The sequence below is a fragment of the Paramisgurnus dabryanus genome, chromosome 12 (assembly GCF_030506205.2).
Source record: "Paramisgurnus dabryanus chromosome 12, PD_genome_1.1, whole genome shotgun sequence".
Lineage (NCBI taxonomy): Eukaryota > Metazoa > Chordata > Actinopteri > Cypriniformes > Cobitidae > Paramisgurnus > Paramisgurnus dabryanus.
Window position 1 is genome coordinate 34,439,866 of NC_133348.1, and position 9,895 is coordinate 34,449,760.

The 9,895-nt window shown below is 41.2% G+C and overlaps 6 non-coding genes across 6 annotated transcripts; all 6 read left to right on the forward strand.

Annotated features, from left to right (window-relative positions):
• Positions 1-6,960: 6,960 nt before the first annotated feature.
• On the forward strand, positions 6,961-7,042 carry trnal-aag (transfer RNA leucine (anticodon AAG)). The gene has a single exon. It is a non-coding gene; the product is annotated as a tRNA-Leu (tRNA).
• Positions 7,043-7,331: 289 nt separating this feature from the next.
• trnal-uag (transfer RNA leucine (anticodon UAG)) lies at positions 7,332-7,413 on the forward strand. The gene has a single exon. It is a non-coding gene; the product is annotated as a tRNA-Leu (tRNA).
• Positions 7,414-7,844: 431 nt separating this feature from the next.
• trnal-aag (transfer RNA leucine (anticodon AAG)) lies at positions 7,845-7,926 on the forward strand. Its single transcript has one exon. It is a non-coding gene; the product is annotated as a tRNA-Leu (tRNA).
• Positions 7,927-8,509: 583 nt separating this feature from the next.
• On the forward strand, positions 8,510-8,591 carry trnal-aag (transfer RNA leucine (anticodon AAG)). The gene has a single exon. It is a non-coding gene; the product is annotated as a tRNA-Leu (tRNA).
• Positions 8,592-8,988: 397 nt separating this feature from the next.
• On the forward strand, positions 8,989-9,070 carry trnal-uag (transfer RNA leucine (anticodon UAG)). Its single transcript has one exon. It is a non-coding gene; the product is annotated as a tRNA-Leu (tRNA).
• A 431-nt stretch (positions 9,071-9,501) lies between these two features.
• On the forward strand, positions 9,502-9,583 carry trnal-aag (transfer RNA leucine (anticodon AAG)). Its single transcript has one exon. It is a non-coding gene; the product is annotated as a tRNA-Leu (tRNA).
• The last annotated feature ends 312 nt before the right edge of the window (positions 9,584-9,895 follow it).

Below are 9,895 nucleotides of genomic sequence, written 5' to 3' on the forward strand. Positions count from 1 at the left end.
ACATGTAATTATATGTATATAAAATACAGATATTTATACTAAGGTATATATAATATGATATATCTATATGATATATGACTATATTTTAATAACCATATTACTAGTTCAGAACACTGAAATGCAAGTTAACCATGTAGATCTAAAACTTCAGTAAAGCAAATTAAAACATACCTAGAAAAACTTAAACAAACAGATTCTGAATTTCTTATTTAACCATTGTTCACAAATTCTATACATATACGTTGGCAAAGTCACATTCAATGGTTAGAAGTCTGATTGAGAATCAGTTGGTTGATCAATAGAAATGCCAGCACTTCAGATCTAACCATTTTTTTAAGTTTGGAATGTCATTAGACATGTTTGCAACCACATCAAATGGCTTAATTCTTCACTTTCTTATTCTCAAATAGGTCTTATTTAGAGTTTTCAGGTAGAGTTTCTACCTTTTATTTATACAATCAGAGACAAAACCTTAATTTGTGACTATAACCATGCATATGTCCTACGTACACTGTAACATTTCACGTAGTTCAAAAGAAAAATACAAACATAGGTTTTATATTAAAAATAAAATTAGCATCATGAGTAGTTCTTTGATTTCCTATGTGTGAGATGCTAAATGGTTTTGCATGTATGACAAACTCTAGAGTTTGGATTCTTAGTCATTAATCATACATATGTGTGGTGTTTTCAGCCTGGATAGTTTTAAAACTTATACCAGGTAACAGTGTTATGTTGTTTCAATGGTGAAAATATGTGCATTATAAGTTCATGCCTGAGAGTGGGTGGATTCTAACCTAAAACAATTTGTGTTGCACAATTTTAGTTCCGATGCTACATCGGGAGGTCATTTAATGAATATAGTAGTTTATATGACCCCTTAAAGTATTATCACACCCACCTCCTCATGCATTTCAGGTTTATGCCTGTATTTAGGCTCAGATACATCTCTAGTATCTGGACTCTTAAGGAGTCATAGAGATCCACCTGAAAGGGAAGATGTTAAGATAACAGACAAAAAAAACTTGCATTTCTAAACTTTGGTCAATTTGCATTAAGACATGGCATTATCTTTAGTTTCTACTGATGTCACTACCACAAAGCTGTCAACGGCAGCATTAGGTTGTAAATTCTTCCTGTTAAGAATATTTTAATCATTACTTTCTGCAAATTAATTTCAGAGGCCAGATTAAATTGGGTATTTTCTGTTATATTTGACTATGTTGTTTCAGTATAGTCTGAGTGTATAGCACCATAAACTGCACTTGCATTTAAACTGTGAGCATAAGAAATCCCAGTTTTGCTGGGGAAATTTCTGGATTAACTTTAAACTTAAATTACTTTACTCTGAGTTGTTCTCAGTTGCGTCAGCTCACATGTTTAACTGCTGTGATGTCTGTTTAAGGTACATACTTTTAAACTTTTCACATCTCTGTGACCTGTAGGACTGTAATTTCTGATGATTTAACATTTCCCACATTTTTAACCAACTATAAAAATAAATTGACTAATCAGATTCAGTTTAAATTGATGTTTTAAACTTATAAAAGAGTTGTTTGCTATCTTGTGCCATAGTATTCTCTGTGTTCCTGCAAAGCAAAAAACAAAACCAAAAAAACAAAGCAACAAGCAAGCAACAAGCATACACATACCCCCGTTTTGGCACGAGATAGTGGACCAAATAAATTTTAATCTTAATATTCCCTGGGCCTTTGGGTCTTTAATCATTAAGTTTGAAATGCATGTAATGCATCATTTTTCACCATATTAGGCCTGTCTGGCCATTATAATATAATGTATATTATAATATGATTATAATATAAATTACATTAAATTAAAAAAAATATTCATTAAAATAATTTTATTACTGGTCTCAAGGGCTTAAGAATGATAGTAAATTTGCTAAATTGAGAACATGTTCCTGTGCATTAACATTTCCACTAACAACAACAGCTACCTGTTGTGAATATAAAAAGTAATCAAGGAATAGGATGTAAAACACAAACTTTTGCTCATTAACAATTTCCACAATCTCATAGAGAAACAAAAGACTTAGCTTCAACAATCTCTAGACAACTGGACTCAATTGTTTATTTGACAATTCTCATAATCTCTTAAAGAAAGGACTAAGCCTAGAACTTTTAACAGTGCTGACAACACTGTACTACTGTATATCATGATGTTAATCATAGCTTTAAATCACTTTGATTGATTCACAGAAAAAAATGATGTATTTTATTTGTTACAACAAAGCTAAACATATTTCCCTTGAAACAAGGAGAAACAGCACATATTTTCTGAGAGGGGGTTTAAGCCCTTTGATCTCAGTGGTAATTCTTTCTCAGTGAGATAAGATCACATGTGTTTTCTTGACAATTGTAAAAACAGTTTCATCATTATCTTTCTGTGCATCAGTCAAAGCTTTAGCTCAATTTACCTTATTTCACAATGAGAATTCTGCATTAATTTAGGAGTTTTAAGATTTACTTATTCCATTCCAATCCTGAGTGTTCTTTAGGAGATTCACTCACAAATTTACTTATCTCCTTAACTCATCAGGCATAGTTAGTATACTGACGTTTGCAACATTTAATGATCTTAAAAAAACTAATATGAACCTTTGCTCTTGTCATTTCAATCATGTAAACCCAAAATTCACTTCTCACTTGCAAACACATTAACTTACACTGCAGTTTAAATGTATATAACATCCCTTTATTTAAGTTAATTCTTGTTCAGAAGATTGTTCCTTTAAATGTTGCACATTTGCTGTGAACATCATAAACAACTATACATTTAGTAATTACTGTAATTCAATGTTTACCCTTATTTGAGAAACAGCATAAAATTTGGAAGATGTTAATCCATTTTAAGTTTATCTTTTTTTGCTTTAACAAACAAAAGAATTTTGATTTGCTAACAAAGGGAATTTATCCTCATCTACACTGCTGTTGTCATGCTGTGTAACTTTATTTCCATTAACAGAGTTATTATCGCCTGTTTTGCGCAGCTTTGTTTACATACATGGACGCATCGATTTGGGCACGGAGTTTTCTCATTTCATCCGACATGACTTTATTACTCACGGATATTCGTTAATAATTTACATGTTTCCGATATAGTTGCGAGATTGTTTCGACGAGCAAATAGATAATCGCTACGGCGAAGTTTCCACTTTTAGACTTAAATGTACGACTTTTCGTAACGTAACGCGATAAAAACATGCATAACCGGATCTCTCCGGACTTTCACTGAGTTTACCATTACCGCCCATTCTACAACATACGGGTGCGTTTATGCTCACCCTCAACATTTCTAAAAGGCACATAAAATCAACTTACCAACACAGCTGCAGACAGAAAGTAGACGTTTAAACCTCCTATTTTGCGATGAATGGAATCCTCTGTTATGGTTGAAATGTCGCGCTGGAAAGCTTCCTGGAGTGCCACGTCACTTTTTCGGGTGTACTACGTCACCAGAATTACGTCACCTGTGGTATACGTCATCACGTCGGGGTCACCAAGCTGTAAGACGCCACCCATTTAGCCCAACGAAGGTATCCAATGCGTGGTGAAGGGGTCTCGTGTTCTCGTTTTCCTTTAGCGCTTCTAGAAGAATAATTCCATTTATTTCATTTATTTCTCTGATCTCTGTGGTTAAATTATAATCTGACTCCAATTTAATATAGTAAGAATTTAGTGCATTATTCCAATTATCTGTTGATCATAATTTATATGTTTGATTATTTATAAATTTCCATAGTCTTAGTTATTCGTTCATTAGGGACCCGGTATCGCACAGAGTATACGCCGGCCGTTGCGTATATCTCACGGACACAAAATTGCCAGTCTGGTCTTAGTCAGAGGTTGCCGGGTAAACTAATATTTTTACGTCTGGCCGCCCCATGCTTGCTCCGATCATAAAAATAGTTACTTTAGTCACGATCATGCAACTTTCTAAGGCAGGTGATAGACATAAATCTGAGAGTCCTGGTGAATGTGCCCCATGCTCCATTCAACATCAAAACACCAGTGTGATCATATCCTGACATACTTATTTTGCGGTAATACCAGACTCCTTCTAATCTACTGGAAATAATAATTTCTGAAAGAATTAAAATAAATCAATACAATTTCCGAAGAATTAAAATGAATCAAATGTAACAATTTATTATACCAGGCAGGTTCCAGCTTCCAACATCAATTAAAGAATATCATACAGAATATGATTCAATTTCAATTAATTAAAATGATCAACAGTTGCAAAAGTTACAAAGTCATGCTTGGCAATAGTTAAGTTTAAGTTTCAAGTTTATTGTCCACAAAAAGTGGAAATTTGTCTTTGGCTCCACAGGTGGTTTTTTAAAACACATACACAATGAATAGACAATAAATACAACAGGCAAACATCACAGTAACCCTTACAAACAACACTAAATAACACCTTCGTCACACACCAATAGATATCATGGACTATTGTGAGTTCAGTAATAGACACTCTGGCTATAGAGTACTTCCATCGTGGATATAATACACCTAAAATGGTGTAGGAAGATTCTTGTTAAAGATTTCTTCCATGATGTTTTAGTACACACACAAAGTGTGGGAGCTCCTGGTTACAGGATGCCTCCATAAGGTTTGTATAGGCTACACACAAAGTGTGGGAGCTCCTGGTTACAGGATGCCTCCCAGAATGTTTTGCCAGGCCACCTTTTATACACAGCTTGAGAAAACTAACAAAATCTGGTTTGACCTGTACCAAGTGATACTAAAGAGCACCTGGTCAAACTAGCCAGGAGTATCTTGGCAACTGGTCAAACTAGCCAGAAATATCAAGGCAAAACCCCACCTCTACAAGAAATGCATCTTCTATCCAAAGTTCTTAAACCTTAATCCATCATATCTTAGATTTATAGAAATGAGACCTTTTTACTCATCGCACTATGACCTTTAAGATAATACTAAACATTAATATTAAATACCAACTTAGAACCACATAATATGTATACATTACATCATATATTTCAGCAGATACTCAGTGATGTGAGCCTTAAGGCTAACAGTGCCAAAGCCTTTGTGATGAAGAGATTAGGAGAACAGAGAGTTGCATGTCTGTAAACAGTTTCACCTAAGAGTCAAATTTGGGTTAGCAACACCACCTGAGGTTTAATTGTTTTATAGTGTCTCTTCATAAATAAGCTTAAAGTTGATTATTTACCAGCCGTACTACAGCTTTGATGTCAGTTAGGCTATCTATGTGCTTTGGAAGAATCACGTTGAGCGTTTCTCAATCGGAAGTTTGCTGCCTAGGGGGTCGATATTGAAGGCTGCATACGTCATAAAGACTGTTTGTTTTCAGAAACTAACAATTATAAAGTTGACTGTTATTCTAAGTCTATTGTAATACGCTTGTGACTTGCCAGTGTAAGGCTCAGTTAACTTAAATGAGCCAGGCTTGATGCATGATGCAGCCTGCACATGCGACCTGCGGAGGTTGCAGCCTTCCGATTGAGAAACTGGCATGGTTTCGCAGGTGTTGCTTCACGAGTGTTGTGAGGTGTGTGCGAGATAGGTCCTCAGAAAGAGATTGAGGCTGTCCACGGGGGTCAGCTGCAACAGAAACGGGCAAAAAGCTTTTCTGGCAGGTAGCGTGGCCGAGCCGTCCAAGGCGCTGGATTAAGGCTCCATATTGCTGGTGTGTACACGGAATTAAGGCAAAAGCCGGAGAGGAAGCAGGTGCTGTGTACGTTTGCCCAGAGAAGCATCAGCAGTGAAAGAAGTAAACGGACAGCGATCTTTTTGCAGCTTGAGGTAAATGCCACTCTTCAACTTGGTCTATCCTTGTTTTCTAGCAGACCAATCACAGCGCATGCGGTCCCCGTATAATTGACGCGCTGTTACGTTGTGGGGTGGTGCACGTCAGGCTTTTTGCAACTTGAGGTAAATGCCACTCTTCAACTTGGTCTATCCTTGTTTTCTAGCAGACCAATCACAGCGCATGCGGTCCCCGTATAATTGACGCGCTGTTACGTTGTGGGGTGGTGCACGTCAGGCTACGAGGAGCTACTCACAGCTACGCACAGCCTGCAGTGTAGCTACTGCCCAGGTCATGTACAGAACTATAAATCGCCCTTCAAAGCTCCAACTACCACCACAACAGCCAGGTAGCACACTTGTAAGTGATATTGCTATTGCCAGCAGTCAGGCACTGCATCAGATCTTTCTGTAAGAGGTTTGGGAGTCTTAACTGGCACCGGTTCGAATCCCACAGCTGCCAAATTTAAGTTTTAAAGAGGTTCTATTGCCAGCAGTCAGGCACTGCATCAGATCTTTCTGTAAGAGGTTTGGGAGTCTCAACTGGCACGGGTTCGAATCCCACAGCTGCCAAATTTAAGTTTTAAAGAGGTTCTATTGCCAGCAGTCAGGCACTGCATCAGATCTTTCTGTAAGAGGTTTGGGAGACTCAACTGTCTTCTGCACTCAAGCATGTCCCATGTCTTCGTTAGTTGGGCAGAAGCGCTTGCTGTCGGAGCTTTGGGAATCCCGTGAGTTTTAATTTATACTCTAGGGTCGACGTGCAATTACATGTGCAGAACGTTAATGTCCACAGGCATATTGTGTACACGGAATTAAGGCAAAAGCCGGAGAGGAAGCAGGTGCTGTGTACGTTTGCCCAGAGAAGCATCAGCAGTGAAAGAAGTAAACGGACAGCGATCTTTTTGCAGCTTGAGGTAAATGCCACTCTTCAACTTGGTCTATCCTTGTTTTCTAGCAGACCAATCACAGCGCATGCGGTCCCCGTATAATTGACGTGCTGTTACGTTGTGGGGTGGTGCACGTCAGGCTACGAGGAGCTACTCACAGCTACGCACAGCCTGCAGTGTAGCTGCTGCCCAGGTCATGTACAGAACTATAAATCGCTCTTCAAAGCTCCAACTACAACCACAACGGCCAGGTAAGTGGTAGCGTGGCCGAGCGGTCCAAGGCGCTGGATTAAGGCTCCAGTCTATTCGGGGGCGTGGGTTCGAATCCCACCGCTGCCAAATTAAATTTTAAAGAGGTTCTATTGCCAGCAGTCAGGCACTGCATCAGATCTTTCTGTAAGAGGTTTGGGAGTCTCAACTGGCACGGGTTCAAATCCCACAGCTGCCAAATTTAAGTTTTAAAGAGGTTCTATTGCCAGCAGTCAGGCACTGCATCAGATCTTTCTGTAAGAGGTTTGGGAGACTCAACTGTCTTCTGCACTCAAGCCGGTCCCATGTCTTCGTTAGTTGGGCAGAAGCGCTTGCTGTCGGAGCTTTGGGAATCCCAGCAGAGATGTATACTCCAAGAGGTAGCGTGGCCGAGCGGTCCAAGGCGCTGGATTTAGGCTCCAGTCTCTCCGGGGGCGTGGGCTCGAATCCCACCGCTGCCAACAGTGATTTTAAATAGGCTTTGATGTCAGCTAGGCTATCTATGTGCTTTGGAAGAATCACGTTGAGCGTTTCTCAATCGGAAGTTTGCTGCCTAGGGGGTTGATATTGAAGGCTGCATACGTCATAAAGACTGTTTGTTTTCAGAAAACTAACAATTATAAAGTTGACTGTTATTCTTAGTCGATTGTAATACGCTTGTGACTTGCCAGTGTAAGGCTCAGTTAACTTGAATGAACCAGGCTTGATGCATGATGCAGCCTGCACATGCGACCTGCGGAGGTTGCAGCCTTCCGATTGAGAAACTGGCATGGTTTCGCAGGTGTTGCTTCACGAGTGTTGTGAGGTGTGTGCGAGATAGGTCCTCAGAAAGAGATTGAGGCTGTCCACGGGGGACAGCTGCAACAGAAACGGGCAAAAAGCTTCTCAGGCAGGTAGCGTGGCCGAGCGGTCCAAAGCGCTGGATTAAGGCTCCAGTCCCTTTGGGGGCGTGGGTTCGAATCCCACCGCTGCCAGATGTGGCTTTAAGCAGGTTGTATCACCAGCTGTCTTGCAGTAAATCTAAGGCATGGAAAAACACTCTGTAGACTTAGGCATATTCAGGAGTACTACTCAACATAGCATGACCTAAAGGCCGAACAATAGTTCTTCCTAGGGACTACACCGTGAGTTTTAATTTATACTCCAGGGTCGACGTGCAATTACATGTGCAGAACGTTAATGTCCACAGGCATATTGCTGGTGTGTACACGGAATTAAGGCAAAAGCCGGAGAGGAAGCAGGGGTTGTGTACGTTTGCCCAGAGACGCATCAGCAGTGAAAGAAGTAAACAGACAGCGATCTTTTTGCAGCTTGAGGTAAATGCCACTCTTCAACTTGGTCTATCCTTGTTTTCTAGCAGACCAATCACAGCGCATGCGGTCCCCGTATAATTGACGCGCTGTTACGTTGTGGGGTGGTGCACGTCAGGCTACGAGGAGCTACTCACAGCTACGCACAGCCTGCAGTGTAGCTGCTGCCCAGGTCATGTACAGAACTATAAATCGCCCTTCAAAGCTCCAACTACAACCACAACAGCCAGGTAGCACACTTGTAAGTGGTAGCGTGGCCGAGCGGTCCAAGGCGCTGGATTAAGGCTCCAGTCTCTTCGGGGGCGTGGGTTCGAACCCCACCGCTGCCAAATTAAATTTTAAAGAGGTTCTATTGCCAGCAGTCAGGCACTGCATCAGATCTTTCTGTAAGAGGTTTGGGAGTCTCAACTGGCACAGGTTCGAATCCCACCGCTGCCAAATTAAATTTTAAAGAGGTTCTATTGCCAGCAGTCAGGCACTGCATCAGATCTTTCTGTAGGAGGTTTGGGAGTCTCAACTGGCACGGGTTCGAATCTCACAGCTGCCAAATTTAAGTTTTAAAGAGGTTCTATTGCCAGCAGTCAGGCACTGCATCAGATCTTTCTGTAAGAGGTTTGGGAGACTCAACTGTCTTCTGCACTCAAGCATGTCCCATGTCTTCGTTAGTTGGGCAGAAGCGCTTGCTGTCGGAGCTTTGGGAATCCCAAAGAGATGTATTCTCCAAGAGGTAGCGTGGCCGAGCGGTCCAAGGCGCTGGATTTAGGCTCCAGTCTCTCCGGGGGCGTGGGTTCGAATCCCACCGCTGCCAACAGTGATTTTAAATAGGCTTTGATGTCAGCTAGGCTATCTATGTGCTTTGGAAGAATCACGTTGAGCGTTTCTCAATCGGAAGTTTGCTGCCTAGGGGGTTGATATTGAAGGCTGCATACGTCATAAAGACTGTTTGTTTTCAGAAAACTAACAATTATAAAGTTGACTGTTATTCTTAGTCGATTGTAATACGCTTGTGACTTGCCAGTGTAAGGCTCAGTTAACTTGAATGAACCAGGCTTGATGCATGATGCAGCCTGCACATGCGACCTGCGGAGGTTGCAGCCTTCCGATTGAGAAACTGGCATGGTTTCGCAGGTGTTGCTTCACGAGTGTTGTGAGGTGTGTGCGAGATAGGTCCTCAGAAAGAGATTGAGGCTGTCCACGGGGGTCAGCTGCAACAGAAACGGCCAAAAAGCTTTTCAGGCAGGTAGCGTGGCCGAGCGGTCCAAGGCGCTGGATTAAGGCTCCAGTCCCTTCGGGGGCGTGGGTTCGAATCCCACCGCTGCCAGATGTGGCTTTAAGCAGGTTGTATCACCAGCTGTCTTGCAGTAAATCTAAGGCATGGAAAAACACTCTGTAGACTTAGGCATAACCTTGAGAACTACGTGGGTTTGTATCCCACTGCTGCCAGTATTGTTTTAAATAGGCTTTGATGTCAACTAGCCAGCTAACCCATTGGTTTTCCATACTGACACTGGGCTGGCCCACTGATCTCTTAACCGGCTCCATCCCTCCCCCTCTGTGTCAGATGCAGTCAGTGGACTATCATACATCTCACACTTTTTTTGTCTGCCCAGCCTATAACAGTCATACACAAGGT